The following is a 12,111-nucleotide window of genomic DNA, read 5'->3' as shown; positions in this document are numbered from 1 at the left end:
AAGATACATGCGTAGTAGATTGAAGTTGAGGTACTATGAATGAATCCTTGTTCATATCTAGATCTCTGACTTGGTAATACACTTCCCCCTCAATATTCATGGAGGTTAGGGGCAGAGCCAGCCCGCAAATGTTGAAAAATGCGAATAACTTTTAGGGCCGGCTCTGACCCACCCCTACCTACCACCTGCCTCCTGGACCTCTATACAGCTTACCTAGTGGTCTAGCGGGTGAAGCAGGGTAGCATCGAAAAGACAACAGACTTCCCCTCCCCTCACAAGGATGATGCCTAATGGCTGGCTTGGCGGTGGGTTGGCGTGACAGCGGCGAAGACCCTCCTCGCCATTGGCTGCGCCCACCTAGTGCTGCAGAGTGGCCAAGAACAAGGCATCCGCTGATTGCCTGGAGCGCCAGTGCTCAGAGGCCTGGCTGGGAGCGCGAGACTGGCAGGTGAGCGGGTGCTGTGGCTGTCTGGGGGGCTTTGTGGGAGGTGAGGCCATTAGAGTGACAAAGGCCTGGGGGGATCGTGGCTGGATGTTGTGACAGTCCTGGGAGAGGTGAGGCCGTTAGAGCGGGGCTTCGTGGTCATAGAAACATAGAAATAGATGGCAGATAAGGGCCACGGCCCATCTAGTCTGCCCACCCCAATGACCTTCCCCTACCTTTCTCTGTGAATAGATCCCACGTGTCTATCCCATTTGGCCTTAAAATCAGGCACGCTGCTGGCATCAATAACCTGAAGTGGAAGACTATTTCAGCGATCAATCACCCTTTCAGTGAAAAAGAATTTCCTGGTGTCCCCGTGCAGTTTCCCGCCCCTGATTTTCCACAGATGCTCCCTTGTTGCCGCGGGACCCTTGAAAAAAAAGATATCTTCTTCCACCTCGATGCGGCCCGTGAGATACTTGAATGTCTTGATCATGTCACCCCTCTCTCTGCGTTCCTCAAGTGAGTACAGCTGCAACTTATCCAGCCGTTCCTCGTATGGGAGATCCTTGAGTTCCGAGACCATCCGGGTGGCCATTCTCTGGACCGACTCCAGTCTCAGCACATCCTTACGGTAATGTGGCCTCCAGAATTGCACACAGTATTCCAGGTGGGGCCTCACCATGGATCTATACAATGGCATAATGACTTCAGGCTTACGGCTGACGAAACTCCTGCGTATGCAACCTATGATTTGCCTTGCCTTGGATGAAGCTTGCTCCACTTGATTGGCAGTCTTCATGTTCTCACTGACAATCACCCCTAAGTCTCGTTCTGCTTCAGTTCTTGTTAGGATCTCGCCATTAAGGGTGTAAGTCTTGCATGGATTTTGGCTGCCCAGATGCATGACTTTGCATTTTTTGGCATTGAAGCTGAGTTGCCAGGACCTAGACCAGCGCTCCAGTAGGAGCAGGTCGTGCATCATGTTGTCGGACATTGAATTTATGTCTGTTGTGCTTTTGCCCACTACATTGCTTAGTTTGGCGTCATCGGTGAATAATGTTATTTTACCTCGCAGCCCTTCTGCCAAGTCTCTTATAAAGATGTTGAATAGGATCGGGCCCAGGACCAAGCCCTGCAGCACTCCACTGATTACCTCCATCATTTCGAAGGGAGTGCCGTTCACCACTACCCTCTGAAGCCTACCTCCAAGCCAGTTCCCAACCCATTTCGTCAATGTGCCACCCAATCCTATAGAACTAATTTTGCTCAGCAACCTGCGGTGTGGTACGCTATCGAATGCTTTACTGAAGTCCAGGTACACGATGTCCAGGGACTCCCCAACATCCAGCTTCCTCGTCACCCAGTCAAAGAAGCTGATCAGGTTGGATTGGCAGGATCTTCCCTTAGTAAATCCATGTTGACGGGGATCCCGTAGATTCTCCTCGTTCAGGATCGTATCCAATTGGCGTTTGATTAGAGTTTCCATTAGTTTGCACACTATTGATGTGAGACTCACCGGTCTGTAGTTTGCTGTCTCCATCTTGGAGCCTTTCTTGTGGAGTGGAATGACGTTAGCCGTCTTCCAGTCCAACGGGACGTTACACGTACTAAGGGAGAGATTGAAGAGCGCGGATAGCAGTTCCGCCAAGACATCACACAACTCCCTGAGCACCCTGGGGTGTAGGTTGTCAGGCCCCATTGCCTTGTTAACCTTAAGCTTTGACAGCTCGCAGTAGACACCGTTGGGTGTAAACTCGAAATTACTAAACGGGTCATCTGCGTTAACCCTTGTCTGTAGCTGAGGGCCAAGTCCTGGTGCCTCGCGGGTGAAGACTGAGCAGAAGTATTCATTTAACAGTTGGGCTTTTTCCGAGTCCGCTTCTACATAGTCTCCGTCTGGTTTCCTAAGACGTACTATCCCGCCTGAGTTCTTATTTCTATCACTGATATACCTGAAGAAGGATTTATCTCCTTTCTGGATGTTCTTCGCTAGAGACTCCTCCATGCGGAATTTGGCCTCCCTAACTGCTGTTTTGACAGCTTTTGACTTGGCCAGATAGACTTCCCTAGAGTCCTGTTTCCCTGATTGTTTGTAAGAGATGAATGCTTTTTTCTTCTCCTTGATAAGGTCCAAAATCTCCGCAGAGAACCACTGTGGCTTATTGTTCCTTCGCCGTTTACTTACTGATTTAACATAGCGGTTTGTTGCTTCTTGTTTGGTGGCTTTCAAAGTCGGCACACTAAAACAGGGGAAACAAATCTACAAAAATCAAACAAGCAAGAGCAAAAGTGGAAATGTCCAATCAGAATGGTGCACAAAAAGTGTCTTTCAACTCATCTGATAAATCCAAATGTCTTTATTCATCCAAAATAACTCATTCATCCAAAGTAACTCAATGACTCGACATGATCATGTTTCGGCCACCCGGCCTGCATCAGGAGTCTTAGGAGTGTTTGGGTATCAATTGGATAAATATGCTCTAAAACACAACGATCAAACCGTTGCTCCGACGTGAACTCTCAGGCCCAGCACAGGAAGCACATCTTCAAGCACCGGCACCACGCACAGGACATGCTGATGCCGGTACTGCTGCGGAGGCTACAGAAAAGTAAGAAGAGGGTTCGGGTGGGTTGGGGGGACCTCAGGTCGCGGCGGGGGGGTGCCGGATCACGGGGGGGGGGGGGGGGGAGGGTGCCGGTTCGCAGGGGGGGTGCTCGCAAATCGAAGCGCGCTCGGTTTCCGAGGTGCCGATTTTGCGAATGTTTTGCTCGTCTTGCAAAACACTCGCAAACCGGTGCACTCTTAAACCGAGGTACCACTGTACTTGTTTTTGTAAAATTGAATTTCGTTGTATTCTTTGCCAGCTACTTGCTTTTAAACAAGTCATAAGAATTTGATTTGAATATTTAATATACCACTCAAAACCGAAGTGCGATTTACAATTCTAAAAGCAGCTCATAACAAGTTACATATTAACATCTCATTGTGCCACAACAATTATTATACTAATTATACCATCACATCCATAGGACCCGCCCCAATATAATAATGATCTAATTGCAACCCTCATTATGAAAGCCACTCATTAACTATATAAAAGACCTCAATAAATAGCTGTTACCCATAGTATTCTAACTCTCCTTACTATCCATGTTATAATGTTCATTCCACAATACAAAAGCTTTCAGTAAAAAGCCACATTTTAATAGCTTACGAAAACCCAAGTAACTTTCCATCAATTGCAGTTCAATTGGCAGCTTATTCTAGAAGTTAGGTCCAGCATAACAGAATGCTCTTTTCCGTGTTCCAATCAATCTCACTTTATCCAATGATAGTAATCGAAGCAAGTTCTTATGAGTTGAACACAGAATACTCAATTTATCTGACAAATACTCTTGGGGCTCCTTTTACTAAGGTGCGCTAGCGTTTTTAGCACACATTAAACAAAAAATACTAACGCAAGCTCTATGGAGGCGTTAGCATCTAGTGCGCGTGGCATTATAGCGCATGCTAAAACCACTAGCGCACCTTAGTAAAAGGAGCCTTGGTCATTTCACTTCAAAGCTTTAAATACCAAACATAAAATTTTTAAAGTAATTCGTCCTGCAACCACAGCAAATTAACTAATATAGGTGTTTCATAGTCTTCCCCCCCCAGTTATCAGTGTTTTCCCTAGCAACAGCAGCAGATGAATCCAATGGGATAGCCTACATCTACCAGCAGGCGGAGATAGAGAAACTGATTAACAGGTGGTCCTATTGGCTGGCACGCCTCCTGTTTATCCAGTATTCTCTATCTCCCAGCAGGAAAAGGTCGCTATTCAACTAGCTCCTGAATTCTGGCTGTGACTGGAACTTTATTTTCTCCTGTTGAGGTTTCTCTTCAGTGAGCTGGCAATGCTATTTCTCCTGTTGAGATTTTCTCTTCAGTGAGACAGGGGTGTCTGGCTGAACGGTGCCGGCTTTAGGGGTTACACCTGGGCCCCCCCAGGTCCCTGCCTCACCCTCCCTCCATTGCTAGAGGGTCTGACTGGGTCTCAATTTTTTTTTTTCTTTCCCTTCTCTGTGAAAAAAAAAAAAAGAGAGACCACAGTTGCTGCATTCTGCTCGGTTACTGCTGATCAACCAGCTTTAACTGGCTTCAACTGGCCCTAACAACAAGCTTGTGAGTATGTCTGGTTTTTTACTGTCGGTTGAACTTCAGGTTCTGTTTGGGAGTCTTAGTAATGTGGGTAATGTTTTTATTCCTATAGGAGAGACATGTGTTTCTTTCCGGAGACTTGGGCGTGGGGTCTCGGTCTCAGATTGGTATTCTTCTTCGCTTACCATGACCAAGAGTATGGGATTCTGTACAGTTTCTGGGATCCATATTGCTGACTCCACTGGGAACTTCAGTTTGCTTTCCCCTTCTTACGCTACAGCAGTCACTTTTGTTCCGGTGGTTCCCGGTATCTCAGGGCTCCAATTATTTGGTATGCTCCTCCTGCATCGCTCTGTATGATTTGGTGGCTCAGCGCGATTTCTCTTTTCAAGGCATGCCTTGGTCTTTGCTGGACTAGCTCATGACCACCGACCATCCCGGACTGTCGGGTTGGGGGGCTCGGTGGCTTCCATCCTCAGCTCCATGAGTCTGGTCTTCAGAGGCGACTCAGTACTTGTTCATTCTTTTACTCTTGAGCAGGGTCAAGCTACCTTTCTGGAGCTTCAGATCATTCTTCCGGATTGCCGCTGAAGGTCCTTTTGGTCAGTATTAGGATGGGGGTATTTCTCTACAGCTTGGGCAGTAGGTGTTGTACTCAGTTGGCAGGTGAAGTTGTTCTGCTTCAATGGGTGGACTCTCATCTTTGTCTTCTGTTGGCAGATCCTTTTATGGATCAGGATAAGAGTTTGGATAGACTTTCTCTCCGCGGAATTTGAGCATGGCCCATTTCTTGTATGTTACAGTGTACAGCGCTGTGTACGCTCTGGAAAGTGTGCATGTTAGTAATAGTGTAATCTTCTGCATCCTGGATATTGAGATTTGTGGCTCAGGCGTTCTAGCTCTTTTTATGGACGTGAAATCTCCTTGACCTAGACCTCATGGCCTCGTCTCTCAATTCTAAGCTTCCTAGCTTCTTCAGCGGGCCCAGGGAGTGGGAGTTGGAAGGGGTAGCTGCATGACTCCTTTCTTGCCTCTGCCTTCTCTTTTTCAGTGTTTTCCGCTGGCTGATGATGGCTTGGATTTGCCATCTCGAGCTCGCTTTCCGGGCACAGTATTTGTAGAATCTCTGGATTGGCGGCGCCATCCTTACTATGCGGATTTGATGAGTATTTCGACAGCCGGACTAAGAAGTTTCCTGGCATCTCCGGCTTTGCTCGCCTAGGGTCCGATCAACATGGATATTTGTACTACTTTAGTATTACGACCTAGTTTTTTGAAAAATCTTGGCTGACATGTAAGGATTATGCGAAGCAGGTTGTTTCTTCTCTTATCCAGGTGCTACGGACTTCTTCTCCTGTGGCTTTTGCTTCCTTTTGGAGGTTTTTCCTTTCTTGGGTGCTTCTTAACGTTTGAACCACTCCAGAGTTCCTTTTTGGCACAGGTGTATTGCCGAGGGCTTAGCGTTCAATTCCCTTCAGCTTCTAGTGCCTTCCTTGGCTTGTTACGAGGGCTAGGTATATTGCTCTTCGCTTACTTCTCAGCTTCATGTAGTTCAGTTCCTAAACAGAGTGCGGTATATTCATGCGCCTCTTAGAAAGCCCGGTTTGGAGTACAATCTTCACGTACTTCTGCTCAGTTTACCGAAGGCTTCATTTCATCCTTGTCTTTTGGGACTCTAAAGGGCTGTGCCGTTGAACATGGGTTTCTTGTGGCCATGGCTTCAGCTCTGCAGTTTTCTATGTTGCAAGCCTTGTTTAACGGGGATTCCTATTTCTGATTTCCAAAATATGGGGTATCAGTTCGGATGGTACCACTATTTCTTTCTAGGGGGTGTCATCTTTTCTTTTATGTCATGCTCACTTTTCCTTCCTTCTTCCTGGGAGGAGAAATTGGGAGCAGTGCTTTTATTCACTGCATTTTTTGGTACATACGTAGCGTTCTCCGCGAGCTCGGTTTCTAACAACTTTTAGTTGTTTATATCTCCTTTTTGTATTCTTCAAGGGACGCCTCAAACGTATGGCGATGTCCGAAGCCTCCATCGCTCGATGGGACCAGGAGGACATTCTTTATGCTTGCTTGCTGGCAGGGAAGCGGTTGGCGAAAGAACTTCATGACCATTCCGCCGGAGCGATGGCTACTTCTTGGGCTCGGCCCAGAGATTTTTTCCTTGGAGGAGATTTGTCTCGCGGCTAATTGGTCTTCCAAGAGTGCTTTCTCTCCGCATTTCTGCTTGGATGTGGGGGCGCATGCGGTAGGGGTGTTTTGTGCTTCGGTTGTTGCGGAGGCGGCGTTTGCTTCCCACCCAGATTGAGGATTGCTTTGCTACATCCCATTGGTCTCTGGATTCATTTGCTGCTGTTGCTAGGGAAGGAAAAATTATGTTCTTACCTGTTAATTTTCTTTCCCTTAGACGCTGCAGATGAATCCAGAGCCCCACCCTTTCTGGATATTGTCTCTCGGTTTTTTTCTTTTGCAACTTTTGCAGTTTGTTATTATGGCAGGTTGTTTTCTGTATTATTGCATTTTGAGATTTGTTATGGAAAATAAGTTTTTTACATGCTATGCTTGGGCAAGGAGCTATACTGGATAAACAGGAGGAGTGCCAGCCAATAGGACCACCTGTTAATCATTTTCTCTATCTCCGCCTGCTGGTAGATGTGGGCTATCCCATTGGTCTCTGGATTCATCTGCTGTGTCTAAGAGAAAGAAAATTAACAGGTAAGAACATAATTTTTCCTTGCACTAGTTGCAATTTTTTTTTTTGTTGTTTTTTTTTCCAATTCTTTATTCATTTTTCATCTTCCATCAAGTACACAATATTACATTAATTGAATCATACACATCACTTGAAATTCTTTCTATTATCATCTTAAATACATAAATTATCTCCCTCCCCCACCCACCCTTTTCACAAATATTGCAATCAAAAAAATAACATACATGTGCTATATTCATAGATATTGATTCAACCTATATTATTATAACTATATACCACCCCCTCCCATAATTATAGTTATACTTTCAATGTATAAAGACGTCTAATCATTACAATAAGTTGTCAATGGCCCCACTAGTTGCAATCTTGCTAAACAATACTTAATCTATTGTACAAGGAATTGCAATAATTTAATTAAAAGCATGCACAATCTATACCAAATTAGATTCATTCAGAAATGGTCTTGGTTGTTTAATAAACCACAGATGAAAAAAGCAGCCCTTGACCACCATACCTATTTGAGATTTAAAATTCAAAGAACTATTGCAATAAATCCGCAAGGTCTTAATTTTTTTACCTATATCAAATTCATGTCACTAATTTTAGGCATAGACCGTAATAGTCTATTCTGATGCGATACTCACATTGCTACTGATTTTTTTCATACAGTTAAGTCAAAATCTTTATTATCCAGTCTCAATTCTATTTTCCTAAGTATTTATACTTTTAGGAAGGAGTATTTAGGTATGGAAATAAAACCCAGAAGTCTGATTCTCATTTTTTTTCCATTACATTTTTATTATCTACCAATATAGCTAAGAGCTGTCCTAAAGAGGAGTACTGTATATCAAACATTGATACAAACAGAACAGTGTACACCTGCTTCACTTATCTATTAAAAGGGTGCATAAAGAAATGCATCTTACTTTTTCCCTGAATTACATTACATTACAGATTTCTATTCCGCCATTACCTTTCGGTTCAAAGCGGATTACAAAAAGAGTTATGGAAGAAGGGTTACAACGTTAGATCAGAGAAGGTTTCCAAGAGAGGGAAAAGTAGGATCTGGGGTTAGGGAGGGGATGGTAAGAGGGGGGTTAAGCTTTATCATGGTATTAAGCTTTATTAAGGGATTTCTTGAAGAGTATAGTTTTTATTTCCTTTCTGAACATCTTGTAGTCTGGGGATGTTGTCAATAGGTTGGAGACTTGGTTGTCTATCTTCGCTGCCTGAGTGGCCAGTAGTCCGTTGTATAATTTTTTCCGTTTTACTTCTTTGATTGGGGGGTAAGTGAATGGGGTGTGTGTTTTTCTATGCCTGGTAGAGGTGGTTTGGATGAGGCGGTCGTTTAGGTAGGTTGGGCTGTTTCCATTTATAGTTTTAAATAGTATACAGTAGAATTTAAATTGTATTCTTTCCTGGATTGGAAGCCAATGAGGATTGATGAATGCCTCAGTAATCATTTTATAGGCCTAAATTTAGCTGGTAGCAAGTTCAGAAAATAAGACAGTCAACAGAAAATGACAGAAACTCATATAGTTGCCAGTATGGCTTTTCTTATTGATAGAACAGAAGGGCAAATCTCACAATGCATAAATCATGAGGGGGGAAATACATTAAACTAAAAATGCTTAAAAGTATTTAGGCTGAGGCAGCTTAAACAAGAGACAAACCTTATATTGGGTCCTGCATACAAATGGAATCCAATGTAATGATCAAGTGAGAGGTGATGGACATTTTCCCTACAGCTGTCAATGACCAAGTAGCAGCTTTTTGCACTTGCAACGTATTAGATTGGGGGCCTCCCACAGTAACCATGAAAGCTTTACAATAGTCAAGTCCATTCAGAATGGTAACCTGCAAAATCCAGATTACTAGACTTTGGAATTTAGTACTTACTGCCAGGTAGAGGAACAGTGGCTTCTCATACCTAGAGACAGTAGTGGCTGCTGTGTCAAGGAGATATGTTGGAGATTTGAGCCCATAAAAAAGTACCAGTAGTCTTGTCCCAGGGTTGTAACGAGGAGTAGCTTGCCCTGGATTGGTAGCATGGAATGTTGCTACTCCTTGGGTTTTGGCCAGGTACTAGTGACCTTGATTGGCCACTGTGAGACTGAGCTACTGGGCTTGATGGACCATTGGTCTGACCCTGTAACGATATTCTTATGTTCTTATGATGGGGAGGTGAATAGGGGGAGGGTTTCTGGGGCCTGGTCTGGAAGGAGCAGTGGTAGACTTTGAACATAAACAGAATACTCTAGGGGCTCCTTTTACTAAGGTGCGTTAGCATTTTTAGTGCCCGCTAACCCCGCGCTATGCGCCAAAAACACCAGCTCAATGGTGGCGTTACCGTCTAGTGCATGCGGCAATTTAGTGCATGCTAAAACTGCTAGCGCAGCTTAGTAAAAGGAGCCCTAGGTGTTCAAGAATTTTAGCTTGCATCTAAAATTTCTGGAAAATATAAATTTCCTGTTGAAGCTTCTTGAAAATCTGTGATTTTTTAAATACAGTGTTTATCTCAAATATCTTATGGTTTGACATTTCACAGGATTCTTAAAAGATGTGTTAGCATTAAAACACTGAAAGTTGTAGTAAACCAAAGATTTGTTTCATGAGTGAGAGAGTGCTATATTGCTTTTAAAATAAAGGCTAACATAAGTTAAAAAAAAAAAAATGTAAAGGCTAACGAAAGCATGGATTGAAAAAAAAATGTTGCCTGTTGAAAAATATCTTTAATGATTAGTTGCTGGATGAGCAATTATAGCTGCAATTCATTCTTTTAGAATACAGTATTGACTGCACTAAATTTACTGACAGGTCCTCTTTTATCAAGGCACAGTAGCGAGTTCCGCATGGCAAATGCACCGAGCCCATTCAATCCCTGCGGGCTTCAGTACATTTACTGTGCCGCCCTGTGCTAGTCAACTTGATAAGAGGAAGTTCTACTTGTGCAATATTTCAGAACCATAATAACCAGTGGTGTCCAATTAAATTATCCTTTTATTTTTTTGCAATTTCTCTAAACCTTTTAAATAGTCATGTTGGGTAACAAATTACTACTTCACACTTTTATTGCCTAGAATTGCTTTGACTGACTGGTAAATAACGTCACATGCCTCCTCAGTTCACCATTTATCTTGGAACATTGGAGCTATTCTCAAAAGTTCAAAGAATTTGCAGTTTTAAGGAATGTGACATAACTTATATAAAATTATTACTTAGCTGTTGTGTGTGCTTTCAGATATTGCACAGTATACATGAGTACATTTTTCTGCTAATTTTCACTTACATAGCACATTCCATCTAAATAGGATCCTACCATCCTTTGGGCTAGATTCACTAACCCGTTTTTCCTGGGCGATCCGTGGCCGATCCTATCTTGCCCAACGAATTCACAACTTGAAAACATTCAAATGAGGGTGCTCGGAGGAACGCCCTCATCTGGCCTACACGGATCGCTACTGTGCGATCATGCGCAGACCATCTGTAGATGGTCTGCGCATGCGTCAAGACCCCTGTGAGCTGTGAGTTTTTAATTTTTTTTTTGTTTGAACTTTTGTATCCCAGCGAGCCTGTGGTTTTAACCTGCTTTAAACCCGCAGGTTAAAACCATGGGCTAGCAGGGCAGAGCAGGGCGGCATTCGGAGTGAGCAGACAGGAGACAGATTGGGGCAGAACAGGGTGGCATTTGGGGCGAGCAGGCAGGATACAGATCGGGGCAGAGAGCAGGGCTTCTATGGAGCTGGAGAGTATGAAAGATATTTTTGACTGGTCCCTAGCAGTCGCTTCTTGAGTTGATCGGCCAGCCCAGTCGGTTTTAAAATTTTGGTTGATGAATCGCGTCCACTTTGCATGCGTTTCTCTTCATTTGCATGCACGGATTTGAAGCAGATCTCAGGAGAGGTTAGCGAATAGTGCAGGAGGATCAGTACATGATTGGTTTGCTTGGTGAATCTAGCCCTTTGTGATGTGGAGGTTTTATACAGCCACCCCTAAACAGAAGGGTCTTAGGGCTTCTTTTACAAAGGTGTGCTAACAATTTAGCATGCCTGTTTTATTCCAGTGCACTTCTTAGCATTTAGCATGACTGACCTTAGTAAAAGGAGCCCTTTAGCCACAAAAGATAATACTATCTTTGATACCTTAATTGGGAGAGAACAATTAGCTAGCTACTAACATGTGCTGCTGCTAGTGTGTGGTGTTATTAATTACCGTAGGTCCCATTGTATAAAATTGGACCTGGAATAAAATAACACAAGTTGATGCGGTAGTACACATTGGTAAATGGTTTTTACATTACATTACATTAGGGATTTCTATTCTGCCATTACCTTGCGGCTCAAGGCAGATTACAAATGGAATGTCAGGACATTAGAAGTATTTTAGGGAGTAGTTTGTACATTTCTTTGAGTTGCTAAGGATTACATCTGAATTGTCATGATATTAGAAGTACATATGTAGTAGTTGTAGGTGATGCTTGGGACATTTGAATGCCTTTTTGGCAATGAGTATTCAGGTGATTACCCAGGCTGATGTTAATATGCCTATAGGGTAGTCTGGTTTGTGGTGGGTCTTTTTTGTTGGTTTTTTTTTAAGAATTCTTGCTGCCATGAGTGCAATTTTTTTTTAAAAAGGAACTTAAACCTTCTATTTTCCATTTAGATGTTGAAATGCATTGTTTTCTTCTGTTAATGCCTGCTGAATCTGGTCTGTTACTGCTAAATGTCCCCCTTTTTTAATGTATTACCAATTATAACTAGATAAAGTGAGGCACAGGGTGAATAAAGTAACTTACCCACGTTCATGTGGATATACATTAGAGGTCAG

At 43.5% G+C, this 12,111-nt stretch overlaps 1 protein-coding gene across 3 annotated transcripts in view; it reads left to right on the top strand.

Moving 5' to 3' along the window:
* The window catches only part of LOC117355978 (putative RNA-binding protein Luc7-like 2), a 258,392-nt gene that overhangs the window by 9,940 nt on the left and 236,341 nt on the right, over positions 1 to 12,111 (top strand). The gene's annotated exons all lie outside the window — the stretch shown is intronic.

This window comes from Geotrypetes seraphini, chromosome 2, assembly GCF_902459505.1.
Source record: "Geotrypetes seraphini chromosome 2, aGeoSer1.1, whole genome shotgun sequence".
Taxonomy (NCBI): domain Eukaryota; kingdom Metazoa; phylum Chordata; class Amphibia; order Gymnophiona; family Dermophiidae; genus Geotrypetes; species Geotrypetes seraphini.
This window is presented reverse-complemented; position numbering and strand designations above follow the sequence as displayed.